This window comes from Triticum urartu, chromosome 7A, assembly GCF_056163025.1.
Source record: "Triticum urartu cultivar PI428250 chromosome 7A, HENAU_Tu73, whole genome shotgun sequence".
In the NCBI taxonomy this organism is placed as follows: Eukaryota; Viridiplantae; Streptophyta; class Magnoliopsida; order Poales; family Poaceae; genus Triticum; species Triticum urartu.
In genome coordinates, this window is record NC_141879.1 from 646,892,496 (window position 1) to 646,910,689 (window position 18,194).

At 50.7% G+C, this 18,194-nt stretch overlaps 1 pseudogene; it reads right to left on the minus strand.

Annotated features, from left to right (window-relative positions):
- Positions 1-373: 373 nt before the first annotated feature.
- LOC125519236 (uncharacterized) lies at positions 374-1,266 on the minus strand (annotated as a pseudogene).
- Positions 1,267-18,194: the final 16,928 nt, after the last annotated feature.

Genomic DNA, 18,194 nt, shown 5'->3' on the forward strand with positions numbered 1-18,194 from the left:
CTTGCCCTAGCAATGCACAAGAGCAAGAGTTGAAGCAGCAAATCAATGGAGCACAAGTAGCAAACAAAGTTGCACACAAATAACAATGGAGCAGAAAAGAAGTAAAGCATGCATGATCATACGGCATAGCAAGTTCTTCCTAGCACTACCTTGGTGTTAACCTACCACCACATCCAAAAGAGGGTGTCGTCCTACCACCGCAAGTTCACCATCACCGTGAGGGGTTAGTATATACCACCTCACCAAAATATATAGACCATCAAATAGTTTTTGAGCCCTAGCTACACAAAATGTACATCGTCATCGTCATCATCGTCGTCGTCGCCACCACCATCGTCGTCGGGGATCATGCACGCTCACAGGCAGCACTACTCTAGTAGTAGTGCTTGCCCAGCCAGCTCCTGAGCCACAACACCCTATGAGCGTCGGCCATGGCAACGAACCCAACACCCTGGGCCTTGTTGTCAAGCAGGTGGCTGAGAGCTGCCATGAGAGCCTCGTTGCTGAAGCCACCCTGGGTCATGAAAGCGCCATACAGGTTAGGGTGGACGCCGAAGGGCTTGCACTCCCTGATGGCTGTTGCCACCTCCTTCACCACCTCAGTCATGCTGCAGAAGACATTGATCTCCTCCTCCATCAGGCCTCCTCTCTTCCTCTTCCTATCAACGGGGTCCAATGGCTTGTCGAAGGGCTTCGCAGCAGGCTTGTCAGGGCCATCAAGGATCTCGACGTCCGGGGTCCCAGGGAAGTCAGGCATGGGAGAACCAAGAGGCTCCCCCGAGCCCATGGCATGCTTCCCAGTTGCCAGCCCGAAGGAGAAGATGTGCTACATCTGGTTGTAGTTCTGGATGGGTGTGTTGAGGAACTCAGCGTCCCTTGGGTGGTCCTAAGAATGAAACACAAGTGTTGTTAGTTGCGATTAGGAGTAGGCAGTGGTGGACAGTATGGAAAGGAAGAGGGATGTGAGCTAACCGCGACATGGCCGGCGTAGTGCTCTGCCTCCAGAACTATGGATCAAGTGTTCTCATCCCATGAGGCGCTGCTAAGATCTCTCAGCTTGAACACTTGGATCCATCGACTTCTCCACTTCCTCAGGTGGTTGTACACCTGGGTGGCAGACACCTCTTGCCCACAGAACTCGAACACCTGCTTCGCAACGGTGTTCAAGTGCACATCCTTGAAGCCCTTGTCAGTCCTAACTCCACTAGAGATGAGCTCACACATCTTGTTCAGCACGAACATGGACATGAACGGCTGCCACTTCATGTTGTTCGACCTACCATCCTTCTTTGCCTTTACTGCTGCTAGCTTGAGTGTAGCGGCAGCAGCAACAGCAGTAGTTGGCTCAACGAGCACTACTGGTGAAAGGATCGATATAGTTGACTAGAGGGGGGGTGAATAGGCAACTAACAATTTTTAGCTTTTCTTTAACAATTTAAACTTTGCATCAAATTAGGTTGTTTAGATATGCAACTAAGTGAGCAACCTATATGATGCAACAATGATAAGTACACAAGCAAGCAAGAGATATATCACAAATAAGCTCGCACAAGTAAAGGCACGAAATAACCAAAAGTGGAGCCGGTGGAGACGAGGATGTGTTACCGAAGTTCCTTCCCTTTGAAGGGAAGTACGTCTCTGTTGGAGCGGTGTGGAGGCACAATGCTCCCCAAGATGCCACTAGGGCCACCGTATTCTCCTCACGCCCTCACACAATGCGAGATGCCGTGATTCCACTATTGGTGCCCTTGGAGGCGGCGACCAAACCTTTACAAACAAGGTTGGGGCAATCTCCACAACTTAATTGGAGGCTCCCAACGACACCATGAAACTTCACCACAATGGACTATGGCTCCGCGGTGACCTCAACCGTCTAGGGTGCTCAAACACCCAAGAGTAACAAGATCCGCAAGGGATTAGTGGGGGGAATCAAATTTCTCTTAGTGGAAGTGTAGATCGGGGCCTTCTCAACCACTCCCGAGCAAATCAACAAGTTTGATTGCATTACTAGGGAAAACCTTATACACAGAACTTTAGCAGTAGCGCGGGTCAAAGAAGGACGCTGGTGCTAAGTAGCAGTAGCGCGCCTGTGCAAACCGCGCTGTAGATAAAGTTTTAGCAGTAGCGCATCTTGTTCTAAACACGTTACTAATAAAATTCCCACGGCTTAGCCGATAGGCTACACATAGTAGTAGCGACCTATATCGAACCGCGCTACCGCTACTTTCTTTGTAGCAACGCGTTTTAATCTAAACTCGCTACTACTAAAGGATATAAAATTAAATGGAAAGCACATAGAAAGGTAATTGAAAATGAAATAAATAGAATAAGGTGAAAAGAAAAAAATAAAATGTGAAGAAAACCAAATGAAAAAGGGGAAAAAAAGAGAAAGGAGTAGTAGTAGCGTGTATCCCAGAACGCGCTGTAGCTAACGTAGCAGTAGCGCGCTTTCTGGAACGTGCTCCTGCTACTTCTGACTTAACCACAGGGTTCGTCCTTCCCCACGGTCACTTCCCCCAAATCCAGCTCTCCACTCTCGCCGCCGCTGTCGCCCGTCGGCCGCCGCGCGCTCTCCGCACACCCTCTACGCCATCCCGACCCCAGATTCAACGCCGCCCCCGCCCCCGACCTCAACGCCGCCCCGGACGCCGCCCCCGACCCCGACCTCGACACCGCCATCCGCCGCGCGCCCGAGCCCCGACCCCGACCTTGACGCCGCCTGCCCCTCCCTCGTCGCAGGCACCCGAGGTGAGCACGCCTGCTCCTCCCTCTCCCCTACCTCTGCCTAGGGTTTCTTTATATTTTAGTTGCATCAAATTAGTTAGGGTTCATGTAAGGGTGGAAACGAATCAAATTTCTAAGATGAATCATAAAACGAGTAAAATTTGACCACTTATTTCACTTTATAGTTGGATAATTGGAATATCCGCTACCACTTTCCACCCCTAGCTTCATAAATTAGATGGTAATTAGGGCAGTAGTTCCTAGGTACTAATTAGTTAGTAAGAACTAGGTACTAATTAGGTACTAGTTTATTTTTATTTATAGTGAGTTTATTTTTAATAAGAACTAGTTGAATTAATAGAACTAGTTAATAAGAACTTGTTGCTATTTTTTAGTTAAAGCAATTTTTCCCGCATCGACGTGGATGATGCCTATCCCGCATCCTCGTCGTCGAGTCGGCGGAGGGCGACACCTGCTTGACCAGATGGGCCATGTCTGGGACTGGGCTCCGCCAGGGTGGTACTGGGAGGCGCTACCTACCGGGGGGCGCAGGTTGGTGAGGAGCCAGCCTGTCGTTGACCCGAACCTTCTTTGGTGGCGGTCGCGTGGGCCAGTGACGGTCCAGAGGCTTGAGGACCCCGCGGAGGTGGTGCGTCACCGTGTCAGTGAGGAGGACGCGCACGTCCGTCGCTACTTGTTTGCATTGGAGCACAGGTTCTCCAATACCTGGCAGGTTCTCCAGGGATCTCACTAGAGCTATGATCCCGTGATGGTTCCTTCTCTGTGGGTGTCCACCGCCCGCGCCGATACCCGTCGTGTGCTAGGGTTTAGTTGTATTAGTGATGTTATATGTATGACACTATTCAGGATGTATTAGTGATAATATTCGACGATGTATGGATGCATGAGATGATTTACTTTTGCGTATTGAATGCATGCTAATTTGAGTCCTATAAGATATTTTGAAATGTATATCTTGTGTTGCTCAAATAGGATATGTGCTTGCCCAAGTGGCCGGTCATGTTTGCAGGTTACACCTCCGAGTGGCCTATGTTTTGCCAGAGTGTTGATTCATTTCTGTTCCGGCAAATTTCAGGCGCTCGATATGTCCTATTTTAGCAAAGGTCATGCCGGATTTTTCCATGAATTTTGGCATGACTTGTGCCAGAAGATGTAGGAAATATCAAGTGCCCCGGATTTGTGTCTTGAGTATCCCGGTAGTTGTCTTCGATCGATTTTCAATTAATGTTTTAACTATGAACATAGGAAATGTCTGACGATGAAAAGGATTTCGGTATTTGCAAATACTGCGAAGACGAGTGCGGCCTGTGCGACTGAATCTTCCTAGATGATGATAGGCGCTTCAGCATCAAGCTGGACGAGAACTTCGAAGTGGATACAGTAAGTCAGAACGACAAGTCTTCATTTGCTTCATTTGCTTTAACTTATAATTTAAGCATGACATTAAGCATGACAAGTCTTTTTGTTTACTATTCTACTAGCGTATCCCCTGCCATGCAAGAGTTTTTGTATTGGATAAGATAGGTTTCGGTCGTACTATGGACGAAAAGAAAGTTTACTTGAAGACCGAGCATGGTTATATTTTCCACAGAAAATTATACAATTCAGACGACCACACCTATTTTGGATGCAAAACATGGCGAGCACTATGCAAGACTTATGCATTTGAGCCTGATATGGTTATCACCTTTGATATTCGTCCGGAAGATGATATTGAAGGTAATACCGACATCTGGTTCGATGTGCAGACGCCTCCAGTTATACCATTATGTAAGTTTCTCAACCATATTTATGTCTTTGATATTGTTTGTTCAAAAATAGTTGACAACTAATTTGTATTGTCAGCTTATTTCGGTGCAAGCAAACATGTCCAGCGCTTGGTAGATAGGACCTACTACTGCCCCGAGGCTGAATTAAACTGCGAGGAGCTAAGTCATTATGTTTCATGACTTGAGGATCTTGATACTGTCAAGAAAATTTTTCTTCCTGCATTTAGAAATGTTAGTACTGAAAACGTGCGACCAATAGTGTTCATAATGAACTATGGTCACATCTATTTAGGAAGGATGGTAAGATTTTTACTATTTGTCCCGAGTGCATCTTTTCCATACATTATTTTTGAAGCTAAACTTCATTGCTAAGTATGTTACCATACGATGTTCTTCAGCAGGGACTCCCGATGAATGTTGTGCCTTATGGGATCGAGACTAAATGTACCATGAGTATTATTAGCTTATGGCCAAGATATCCTACAGATTACTTTAGTGCATTCAAGATTAGCGACAGATGCTTAATAGTGCAAGACTGGACCAAATGTGTGATGGAGAAGCGCAGATAAGTACTAGGGGGCAGCAAATAAATGCGCTACCCACGATTAGGAGATAGGTTCATCTGCATGCTCCAACTTGATCAAGGAGTAGAGCTACACATGTTTTATATTATTTTACCTAAGAGAGAGTAGCAGGAGTGATTAGCTAGCTAGAAATGAGTTTGAGGATGATGATGTGCTACACTATTACTATGATGATAAAATAGCTAGTGTTGGTGGTAATGACTATGATGATTATTATTAGCTAGTGTTAGTGGTGATTAAATAAATACTGTTGGTGGTAATGACTATGATGTTGATTAAATAGCTTGTGCTGGCGCATTAGATTCAAGTGGAGGCAACATGTGGTGCACATCGAAAGTACTACTAGTCCAAACTGATCAAGTTTGGATTAGTAGTATACTTTTGACATGCACCACATATTGCCTCCACTTGAACCTAATCCACCTTCATTTGAGACACTGTTATGGACATAATGATGTAAACCTCATAACTGGTATTGTACCAATATTTGTACGATGGCGCATAAATACACTAAAAAAAGAATACTAGTAGCGATGGAGAGAAAACACGCTGCCAGTAGTTACATTAGCAGTGGCGTGGGAGTGAACAAATGCTGCAGCTATTTGTCCTAGCAGTAGCGCGTGCGGGCACACGTTACTGCTAAGCAATAGCTATAGCGCCTTATTAGTAGCGTGCCTACCCGCACTACTAGTGAGCACAAAACCAGCGCTACTGCTAGGGTTTTCTCTAGTAGTGTTGGCTAGGGAGTGAGATCGGGCGAAAATGGAGCTTGGAGCAACAATGGAGCTTAGGGTTGGAAGAGATGGTCAACTAGAGGAAGAAGACACCCCTTATATAGCTGTGGACAAAATCCAACCGTTATCCACCTAACCAGCCCGCGACTTGCGGTACTACCGCCCCTGACCAGCGGTACTACCGTAAGGCCATGCGGTACTTCCGCCCCTGACCAGCGGTACTACCGCAAGGCCATGCGTCACTACCGTGAGGGACCGCGGTACTACCGCAACAGCAGCAGGAACTAGGACAAACCTGTAGCACAAGGGCTGAGGGCGGTGCTGCCGCAGGCGCGGTACTACCGCTCCCCCTTGCGGTACTACCGCAAGGCAGGAAACTCCTAGCCTGGGAAGAGCGCGGATGAATAAAAATACATCCGTGCCTACTTCCGCTGGAAAACAGACGATGCAAAAATCCGACACAGTACTACCGCTGAGGAGCGGTACTACCTCCTGGCAGCTGAGCCAGGCCGCGTGTGGTACTACCGCGCACGGGGTGCGGTACTACCCTGGAGGCGCGGATGTAAAAAATTACATCCGCCCCTACTACCACGAAGAAGCGGCACTTGGCCTGGGGGCCACGGTACTACGGCTCCGGAGGAGCGGTACTACCGTGGGCTCCTGCGGTACTACTGCGCCGAAGTACGGTACTACCGCTCCAGGGAGCAGTACTACCGCAATCCCAACATCAACAACCAGGACAAAGCAAAGAGGATAAACGGAGGATGCTCCAATGCGTATGGGAAAGGTGGAGACAAGGAAGAAAACGTGTACTTGATGAATCCACCCGAACCTTTCCGACACAGACCCCCTCTTAATAGTACGGCTTTCCTACGATTCAAAACCACCAAAAAGAAACGTAGAAAAACGCCGTCTTCAATAGTCTTTGAGGGGCACGAAATCGTCTTGTGCCTAGCGATGAAACGTCTGGGAAACTCAAGGCACACGATTAGTCCGCAAAAACATTGTAATCAATCACCAAAACACCTTAGGGATAAATATGCCCTTATAATCTCCCCATTTTTGGTGGATTGATGACAATACGGGATTTTCACAAATGGAAATAATATTGAGCAAACGCAAACCCCTCCACTCTAGAATATAGACGGGCTCCCCCTAGATGTGTGCAAACTAGATGGGTGCTTTGGACTGCACGGCACACATACTAGGATCAAAACTCCCCCTATATTTTAGAGACAAGGAATATCTTGCAATAGTAAGGCTAACACTAGACAAGATAGCAAATACGAGCATAACATAAGTAGCACAATTATAAGCTCACTAAGATAGGATAGAGTGCATATGTCTTACACCATATGAAGGATAAGTCTCAAAGGCACAAACCAAACCAAAGCAAACGAGGTCCAAATGACAAAGAAAACACACCAAACACGACACATGACTCGCAAGCACGGAAATCCCTACACTCTCTCCCCCTTTGGCATCGAGACGCCAAAAGGAAGAGAGGACACCTACACGCAAGGGGTGGCTCAGGCAGAGAAATCATCCCAACTCTCCTCGTGCTCCTTGTCAGACTCGGCGACGGGGACGGTCTCCTCGATGTCCTCCTCAGAATTAGTCCACTTGTAGCCTTACTTCGCCATCCATGGAGCCTCTGGCGTGATGACCTCCTCAGAACCGCCAGAAACGTCCTCTCCAAAGACCCTCATAATCTTCTTGTCGCGGCGGCGACTCTCCTTGGATGCCACGTAAGTCCTGTAGTGCCGCTTTGCTTGCGTGCATAAACGAGTATTCATCTTGTCCTTCAACTTCTTGGCCCACGAGGGCTCTGAGGAAGGATGGGGAGACCTAGCAGCACGGTCCTCAGCAACATCCTCTGCTCCAGCCTCCTCCTCATCAACATCCCTCCTAGCAGCAGATGCCTCAGCACGAGTAGTAGTGTTGGCCCAGTTGGGCTTGACAGGGAGACTGATGTGCTCATGCCGAATCCAGTCTGGAGCAAGGAACTCATCACCAGGGTACAGCTTCTCCCAAGTCTTGGAGATCAACAGAAACAGGTATGGTCCATAGATAGGTACCTTATGGTTGAACACCGCAAACCGAAGCTCACAACACATGATGTGTGAGACATCAAGTGGCTGAGTCTGAGACACAAGTGCCTCCTCGCACAGGAGCATCATATCCACCAGATAGGAATGAACCTTGTCCTTGTCGCCAATGCGAGGGAATAGAGAGTTGCGTAAGATGTGATGCATGATATCCAGAAAGGAGTTCAGCACCCATGTCAACTTGCCACTGGGAAGCACCTTCTCAACATAGAACGGTTGTATCTTGTTCTTGCTAGCAGACTCAGGATTGGCATGGGGGAGAACACCAACGGGTGTGGTGAGCCCGTCATCAGGAACTTGGAGCAGATCCATGAACTCCTAGGTAGCAGTCAACTGACGGCCATTGGTCATCCAGGTCATCCTCCGCTCCTCCCCGGGGTGAAAATAAACTGAGGCAAAGAACTGACAGATAAGCTCAGGGTCATAGTCAAGGTGGAAAGAGATCACATGTTCAATACCGAACTGCTCCACCAAATCCAGAGCTTCTCCAAAGTACTCACGAAACTTGTCCTTCCTCAAGTGATTCATGTCTATCCACTTGACATCCATGTAGGTATTTTGCTTGTTCTTGATTACATCCAGATCAAAGAGAGTCTGCTGCTTGGTCCAAAACAATTCACGGCCTCTGATGATAGCACGAGCATTCACATAAGGGTTGATCTTCCGGCGATGGATGTACTCAGCGAGGGGAATCTCGTCCATGCCCTTAGCGGGTTCCTTGTTTTTGCTGTCTTGACATTGCGCTTGGGGGCACTGGAGCCCTCTGGTGCTTCATCTTGATGATTGCGCAGTCGCTTGGAGCCAGTGTCACGACTGGGATTGGAACGGCAAGAGCCACCACCTAAGAAACAAGAGAAAGCACACACAAAGAGCGAGAAGAATCAATGCAAAGACCTTAGCAAAACAAGAGAAACAAGTAGAAAGCATACATGGTAATTGCCACGAGAGAGATTGGACACAAACGGGAGTACTGTCAGGTTGTGCGGTACTAAAATTTTAGTACCGCTCCTAGGCGCAGTAGTACCGCTCCTAGGCGCAGTAGTACCGTGTGAGGTCATGGTAGTACCGTGGTTTGGAGCGGTAGTAAGAGCTTAGTGCCACAGCATGTGCGGTAGTACCACACCGGACGGGCGGTAGTACCGGACTAGCGGTGGTACCACACAAGAGGCGCGGTAGTACCGCACCGCGTCAGATCAGTACCACTTTTGAATCTGAGAAGAACCGCGAAACCACGGCGGTACTACGGTTGATCAAATCTACCACGGGACAACATATCAAGTATAATTTCTACGCAACATGACTCTCCTACACCCTACTCTTGCAAAGATTTGGCCTAAAATCGCAAGAACAACACGCATCTCCCCAAAAACCTAGAAGCGAAAGAACAACCAAGAAAGAGAGGGATTTGGCGAGAAACCTTGTTCCATGGCAAGAGGAAGTGGTGGGGAACAATCCCACCGGTCGGAATCCGAGGAGAGTGGCCGGAGACGGAGATCCGCTAGGACCTCCGGTGCCGTTCTTGAGCAAGAAAGAGAGACGGTGGGGAGAGAGACAAGTGAATGAGTATGGGGAGTTGGAACTCCCCTGCCCGAGTCATAACCCCCCACGCGCTCGTCAGCGCGGTAGTACCGCGCTTCATTGCGGTAGTACCACTCGGCGGAAGTACTGCTCTCCCAGGCGGCAGTAACAAATTACTGCCGTGCTAGGTGCGGTAGTACCGTGCACCCCATACGCGGTAGTACCGTGGCTCGCCGCGTTAGTACCGCGGGCTCAAGAAGTTGCACGTTTCAAACAAGAAAAAGAGGTCTGCGCACCGAATCTTCAAGCCAACAAGACACCACAAGAACACTGTCGGTGTCAAAACCGGCGGATCTCGGGTAGGGGGTCCCGAACTATGCGTCTAGGCCGGATGGTAACAGGAGGCAGGGGACACGATGTTTTACCCAGGTTTGGGCCCTCTTGATGGAGGTAAAACCCTATGTCCTGCTTGATTAATATTGATGATATGGGTAGTACAAGAGTAGATCTACCACGAGATCAGAGAGGCTAAACCCTAGAAGCTAGCCTATGGTATGATTGTATGTTGTGATTGTTGTCCTACGGACTAAAACCCTTCGGTTTATATAGACACCGGAGAGGGTTAGGGTTACACAAGGTCGGTTACAAAGGAGGAGATATCCATATACGTATTGCCTAGCTTGCCTTCCACGCCAAGTAGAGTCCCATCCGGACACGAGACGAAGTCTTCAATCTTGTATCTTCTTAGTCTAACAGTCCGCCAATGGAGATAGTCCGGCTGTCCGGAGACCCCCTAATCCAGGACTCCCTCAGTATCCCCTAAACCAGGCTTCAATGACGATGAGTCCGGCGCGCAGTATTGTCTTCGGCATTGCAAGGCGGGTTCCTTCTCCGAATACATCAGAAGAATTTGAATATGCGGATAGTGTCTGACCCTGCAAAATAAGTTCCACGTACCATCGTAGAGAGAATAATATTTTCACAGATCTAATTTGCTGGCTTGTTTTGGCAGCATGATGTTATGTCATGGCCCGGTGATTATTCGAACCATTTCCTTTAACCAGCCCCGCACATAATGCGAGGCAGTTTTTCGACACGTCTTGTCAAAGCAGAGATCGTGTCCCCTTATTACGGGATTCTCATCAATACGGGCGTGGGTAACCCAACTCCGCCATCAATTGCGCCGCTTGGGGGATAAGCGAGTTTTACCAGGCAAGTGGGGACGCTTAGTTTCGTCCGCCCATATAAAGGGATAAGGATTCACCTTTCTATCCATGCCTTCTTCCTCCTTTGCTCATCCGTTTTCGCACACTCGAGCTCTAGCGCCCAAGCCCACACTTCCGCCTCAACCTTCTCCAACCATGTCCGGAGCGGGAGGCAAGTGGATGGTCTCCTCCGTCACGGAGGGAGACATCAAGAAACTGAGGAGAGCCGGATACCTGCCCGACGACATCACGCACCGTCTCCCCGATGAGGGGCAGCTCATCCCCACCCCCAGGCCCCATGAGAGGGTAGTATTCCTCACCCATTTCCTCCGCGGACTGGGATTCCCTCTCCATCCCTTCGCCCGGGGGCTCATGTTTTATTATGGCCTGGATTTCCACGATCTGGCCCCGAACTTCATCCTCAACATCTCGGCGTTTATCGTCGTGTGCGAGGCCTTCCTCCGCATCAAGCCCCACTTCGGCTTATGGCTGAAGACCTTCAATGTCAAGCCGAAGGTGGTGGGCGGCCGTCAGGCAGAGTGCGGAGGCGCCATGGTGGGCAAGATGCCCAACATAACATGGCTCAAGGGCTCCTTTGTGGAAACCATAAAGGGGTGGCAATCGGGGTGGTTCTATATCACCGAGCTATGCGACCCTGCATGGGCAGCGGCCCCGTGTTCCGATCTGGCATCCCCACGCGGCTCACCTCCTGGAAAGAGAAGGGCATGTCCTGGGGTAATTCGAAAGAGCTGACCGGACTCCAAACATGTATTCAAAACATGGTGGACAAGAAGCTCAAGCTTGTCAACATAGTCCAAGTCATGCCCATCCACCGGATACTCCCGTGCCAACAACGGGAGTTCAACTTGTGGGAGTTCAATCCGGCGCAGCACCGAACTCTGGACAGGCTCTTCGATACGACTCATGAAGACGCCTGGAGGGTGCTGTTCAAAAGTGTTGAGGTCCCCCCCCTATTATGGAGGATCGCGGATTCAGCGCGAAGCGCCAAGCCAGTGTGGTAAGCTGCTCTACCTTTCACAGGATACTTATTTTTTCATATAGATTGACTCTATGCAGGATCTAAACTCCCGTACCTTTGACAGGACTGGCAGAAGATGGCCGGACAGATCGACTGTCCGGCTCCTTTGCCCGAAGGCCCCGCGGACGCTCTTCTGGCGAAGATGTTGACTCCGGCCCCTTATAAGGTGCCGGAGAAGACCAAGAAGGCCAAGGGAACTCGAAAGAGTTCCCGACGCCAGGCGTCGTCGGACTCACCGTCCGATGACTCTGCAGCGCACTCTTCCCCCGAAGACGAGGAAGAAGAAGAAGATGCTCCCCCACCGACTGGGGGAGACAAGAAAAGGAAGGCCGCCCCAACTGGGGAGGCCGGCGGGCCCAAGAAGGGAAGAACTCTCCTTCCGGACAACTCCACCACCGCTGACGAAGGCGAAGACGAGTGGTTGCCCAGGGCCAAGCCCCCGGGGAGATCGTAAGTATTCGGATACCAAAGTAACCCATAGGATTCCTTTGTCGCACTGTTTTCCCTAACGCCGAACACAATTATGCAGGCCGCCCCGAGCCAGTATCTATGTATTATCGGACGGCTCCTTGGGCTTGTCGGACATGGATAGTGATCTAGTCCCGACCGCCACCTCCCCTCATCCTGCCGACGACGCTGAGGTGTTGTCTCAAGAGGCACCGGATCGAGGGGAGACAGTCCCGAAGGCGCCTCAAGGCGACCTTCCGGACTCTGGGAGCCGAGGGGACGGGGCCCCCGAGAGCTCCGAGTTCGGCCCTCAGCCGAACACCGCGCCGGACCCTCCAGCGGTTCTGGGCTCGGGCAGGCGGCCTCCTTTTAGGAGGGGCAAGACGCCTGTGCCGGTGACCTCTGTCCATCCATAGGCGCCGGACAATCTGCTGGAAGCGCTTCGCAGCGCTTCCATCGACGAGGAGCACCGCACTATCATGACTGCAGTGATCCAGAAGGTTCAGTCCGCCAAGAGTGGATTGACTAAAGCCTGTGCCAGCCTTCTAACAGGCTTCGAGGTAAGTGTTTTGAAATGTAGTAGAAATATTACCGCATAGACAGTAGCCCCTGATGCTTTGTTCGGTGTTCACAAAGAAAAGCCGAACAAAGGATCAAATAATATCGTAGGAGTCTAATATAGGTGTGTCAATATGCGTATGTAGGCTTCGCTGCTGGCGTCCGCCGCACTGACTGCGGAGGTCGACGTACTGAAGCAGGACCTCGAGGGGTCCAGGAAAGAGCTCGGCCTTGCCAAGAGGCAGCTCGAGGAGAACAAGGGTAAGTAATACCCCGTCTATAGATATGTAAAAAAGGACGCGATTGCAAAATGACAGGACCATCGTATGTTTGTCAGGGGCCACGACCGAGGTGGCGACCCTGAAGCAAGCGCTAACCAAGGCCGAAGATACAGCGGCCAAGGAGTGCACCGAGCGAGAGAAGCACGAGGCTTGGGTGGGCGAGGTGTAGCAAGAGCTCCAGGCTCTCGTGACGAAGCACGAGGCGTTGAAGCTTGACTCGAAGACGCGAGAGTTTGAGCTTGCCGCGGCCCTTAAGAGCACAAAGAGTGCCAAGGCCGAGGCCCAGAAGGCCCTCCAAGAGATCGATACGATGAAGAAGATAGCGGCGGGTAAGGATTTCTATATGCAAAGCAAGGATGTAAAAGTAAATTACCGATTACTTACCCGGATCTGGAGCTCTTCAGGAGCATTCGCAGATTTTCCCCGCAGTGTGTCCGATGCCACACACTTTTACCAGGCCAAGGACGGAAGCTCGACAGAGAAGCTGTTCTGGTCTCAGTATGCTGAGGCCGAACATCCGGTGCCAATGAGTGACCAGCTGAAGCAGATGGTCGAGCTGCACAAGGCGGCCGATCAGGCCATGAAGGGCTTTATAGTCCTGTTGTGGCCTGGCGACGCCCTTCCGAATAGCTTCTTCGGCATGGTGAGGCGGCTCGTGGATGCCTGCCCATGGCTGGAGGTCGTCAAGCGATCTGTCTGCATTGAAGGTGCACGCCAAGCTTTCGCCCGTGTGAAATTGCAGTGGGTCAAGCTAGACGCCATGAAGCTGATCAAGGAGGGGCCGCCGGAGGGCAAGGAGCACCGCCACCCCAAGATGTACTACGAGGGTGTTCTGCTGGGTGCCCGTCTTATCGCAGATGAGTGTTCAAAAGATGTAATATTTGAGTAAACTCGCTCGTTTTAACCTGTATTTATGAAAACATGTTTCATATGCGCTATGCAACGCTTGTTTGAATTTAAAATATTACCTTCTATTTGGCTGTTTATCCAATCTGAGAGATGGCTAGTCCTCGGCTTCTGCCCCCATGCCACGAGTGCTGGGGTGTTCGGGATAAACCTGAGCACTCTTGTTCCCATATTTGGGTCCTTCGAGGGAGGTGTTCAGCACAACGAATAAGGCAACCAGACTAATAATGCTTTATCACTCTCACTTAGCCATAGAATTCTATAATTTTAAATTTCGGCGAAGCCCCTGGTATTCAGAAGGCCGAATTCGGGGCGCGATACACGCCTGTAAGCCAAACAAGGCCGGCCCCTCGCCCTAAGCGACATAAGTCTTTAGGGACTCGAAAAACCTCACCGAACAGCGACCAGTCTCTCGCCTTATCATGACAATCAGTTTTAGCTTTCTTTACTAAGGTGCTAAGCCTGGCAGAACCAGGGCACAATCGCAGTAGTTCTCCTAGCGCTACCTTAGCAGATGGAGCAGAACGTAAGGTACCAAAACATAGGAGCCGGGCAAACCCAACATTTGACCAAAGACATGATTCGGAGCTGATGCATATAATGCTATAAGTTCGGGGTGCCGCACTTGTGAAAGTGTTCGGACTTTTCACACCGCATTGTGGGGTACGTAAGCCCCTGGTGTATTGGCCGTACCAGAGTGTACGGTTGCAAGGCGTCATTAATGAACACACACACACACACACACACATATATATATAATAAGAATGCAATAATAGTCGTAGTGTCATGCATTGTTTATTAAAAAATTGCGTTAAAGCAGAGTGATACAGATAGTGCAATAAGCAAAGATTAGGACTATGTCCCTTCCAAGGGCAAGCTGAGGAATGATATTAAATTGAATATTTCACTCGTTACTGTAATCAACCTGGGAATTCCGTGGTATAACGTAGCTGTCTGCCTCCTTGGTTGCTGCATCATGTGTTCGGCAACAGTGCTGTCGGACAGTGTTTCCAGAGATTAAGGTCCTGAAGGAAAAAGAAAAATAACCAAACGGGAAGCCCCTAATGCGGTTTAGGCCGCGTTTTGGGGCGTGCCGCGGTTGTGCCCCCCTCCCCACCTATGCCCATGGTATTTTTAATGCGTAATTATGTACGCACGACACGAGTTTCGCCGCTGGGCTGGGATTGGGGTGACTGCCGTATTGCTACGCGAGCTTAGATCGCGCCAGGCGGTCTATTTGCCGATTGCCCCGAGCGCGCTTGAAGGTGTCTGGGCTTTGAAGCGCCGAACTGGTTGATTGCCTTGAGAGGTTGCTTTGCGCTTCTGTTGCGAGGGCCGCGGTGTGCTCCTCTGTTCGGAGAGAGCGCTCTGTGTTTCCATTGACTGTAATAACTCCGCGAGGTCCTGGCATCTTGAGCTTGAGGTATGCATAATGCGGTACCGCATTGAATCTAGCGAATGCGGTTCGCCCGAGCAGCGCGTGATAACCACTGCGGAACGGGACTATATCGAAGATTAACTCTTAGCTTCAGAAATTATCCGGGGATCCGAAGACCACTTCCAGTGTAACTGAGCCTGTGCAATGGGCCTCTACACCTGGAATGACGCCCTTAAAGGTCGTTTTTGTGGGTTTGATCCTTGAGGGGTATATACCCATTTTGCGCACCGTGTCCTGATAAAGCAGGTTCAGGCTGCTACCGCCGTCCATAAGGACTCGAGTGAGGTGAAATCCGTCGATGATTGGGTCTAGGACCAGTGCGGCAAATCCGCCATGACGGATACTAGTGGGGTGGTCCCGGCGATCGAAGGTGATCGGGCAGGAGGACCAAGGGTTGAACTTTGGGGCGACTGGCTCCAACGCATATACGTCCCTGAGCGCACGCTTCCGCTCCCTCTTGGGGATGTGTCTTGCGTATATCATGTTCACCGTCCGCACTTGCGGGGGAAACCTCTTCTGTCCTCCAGTGTGCGGCTGCCGGGGCTCCTCTTCATCATCGCTATGCGGCCCCTTGTCCTTGTTTTCGGCAATTAACTTGCCGGCTTGGTTGAACACTCAACAATCCCTGTTGGTGTGATTGGCTGGCTTGTCTGGGGTGCCGTGTATTTGACACGAGCGATCGAGTATACGGTCCAAGCTGGACGGACCCGGCGTACTTTGTTTGAATGGCTTTTTCCGCTGACCGGGTTTAGAGCCTTTGAATCCGGCATTGACTGCCGTATCCTCAGTATTTTCGCTATTAATGCGGCGCTTATGCTTGTTGCGACGTGACCTGCTATTGCTGTCCTTGGTATCTGAGGTACCATGGTTCTTTGATATGTTATTACTGCGAGCAAGCCAGCTGTCTTCTCCCGCACAAAAGCGGGTCATGAGTGTCGTGAGAGCTGCCATAGATTTCGGCTTTTCCTGACCAAGGTGCCGGGCTAGCCACTCGTCTCGGATGTTGTGCTTGAAAGCCGCTAAGGCCTCCGCATCCGGACAATCGACGATTTGATTTTTCTTTGTAAGGATCCGAGTCCAGAATTGCCTGGCCGATTCTTCTGGCTGCTGAATTATGTGGCTCAAATCATCGGCGTCTGGTGGTCACACATAAGTGCCATGAAAGTTGTCGAGGAATGCGGCTTCCAGATCTTCCCAACAGCTAATGGAGTCCGCTGGCAAGCTGTTAAGCCAATGTCGCGCTGGTCCTTTGAGCTTTAGTGGGAGGTATTTGATGGCGTGTAAGTCATCACCGCGGGCCATGTGGATGTGGAGGAGGAAATCCTCAATCCATACTGCGGGATCTGTTGTGCCGTCGTATGATTCAATATTTACAGGTTTGAAACCTTCTGGGAATTGATGTTCCATTACTTCGTCTGTGAAGCATATGGGGTGTGCGGCGCCTCTGTATTGGGCTATATCGCGACGCAACTCGAATGGGTCTTGCCCGCTGTGTTCGGCCCGGCCGGATTTGCTTCTGTACCCGGCGTGACGTTTGTCGTCTCGCAGAGTGGTGCGCCCTCGTGATCCGTAGATCGATCTTGAATGCTTTTCCTTGTCCTCCAATATGTCTCGCAGGTCTGGCGTATCTCCCCATGCCTTTTTATTTGAATGGCGTTGGGGTGGAGGCTGAGCTTTTGGTTGGAATGCCTCTCTATCGCGGCCACGAGGTGGCCGATCAGCCGTATCATACACTTCTTCCTCTAGTCGGGGTAGTAACCTGCGCCTTGGGTAACTCTTGGAGGGGCGCTCGAGTTTATATTCCTCGGCCGCAAGGACTTCAGTCCATTTGTCAGCTAGCAGATCTTGATCAGCTTGAAGCTGCTGCTGCTTTTTCTTTAGGCTATTTGCCGTGGCCATAAGCCGGTGCTTGAAGCGCTCTTGTTCGACGGGATCCTCTGGGACGGCAAACTCATCATCGTCGAGGCTTGCCTCGTCTTCGGAGGGGGGGATGTAATTGTCATCCTCCTCCTCTCCGTCTGCCGCTCTCTCAGGAGAGCTAGCTCCTCCATCCTCCTGCTCTAAATCTTGCTGGAGGGGTTTGTTGTTTTCTTCGGTACTATCCAGAGTGTTATTATCTCCTGTGCCGGTATCACCACTATTGCTTTGGCGGGACTTAGAGCGGCGTCGCTGACGTTGGCGTTTGGGTTGCTTCTTGGAGGGGTCATCCTCCGCTATCCCGTCGCCATTGCCTTCTTTGGGTGTATCCACCATGTATATGTCATATGACGAGGTGGCTTTCCAGTGCCCTATAGGTGCTGGTTCATGTTCGTCTCCTACATCGTCGTCCATGCCGTCGATGTCTTCGGAGTCGAAGTCGAGCATGTCGGTTAAATCATCGACAGTGGCTACGAAGTGGGTGGTGGGTGGGCGTCGAATTTCTTCGTCATCCGCATCCCAATCCTGTTGGCCATAATCCGGCCAGGGCTCTCCTGACAAAGAGAGAGACCTTAGTGAATTCAGAATTTCGCCGAAGGGCGAGTGCCGAAAGATATCCGCGGCGGTGAATACCATGATCGGCGCCCCATCGGATTCGATTGGCAGGGGCGCGGGCGGTTCAGAGTCAGAAAAAGAGTCCGGCACCTTGGAGTCACGGGTTGCGCTGGGGATTATGCTGGTGTTAGGCTCGATCACCGTTGAGACTGCAGCCCCTGAGGCGGTGTCTAACCACCCATCCTCGATTGGCGCAGTTGGCTCCGAACTAAGGGTCGGAGCTGATGCGGGCGCGGCCTCTGGGGTACTGTTCGGCGGCAGAGCTAGGTGATACCCATCGCGACAGTGCGGCGCGCCCGGCTGTGGCTCGAATCTGCCGAAGATCAAGTG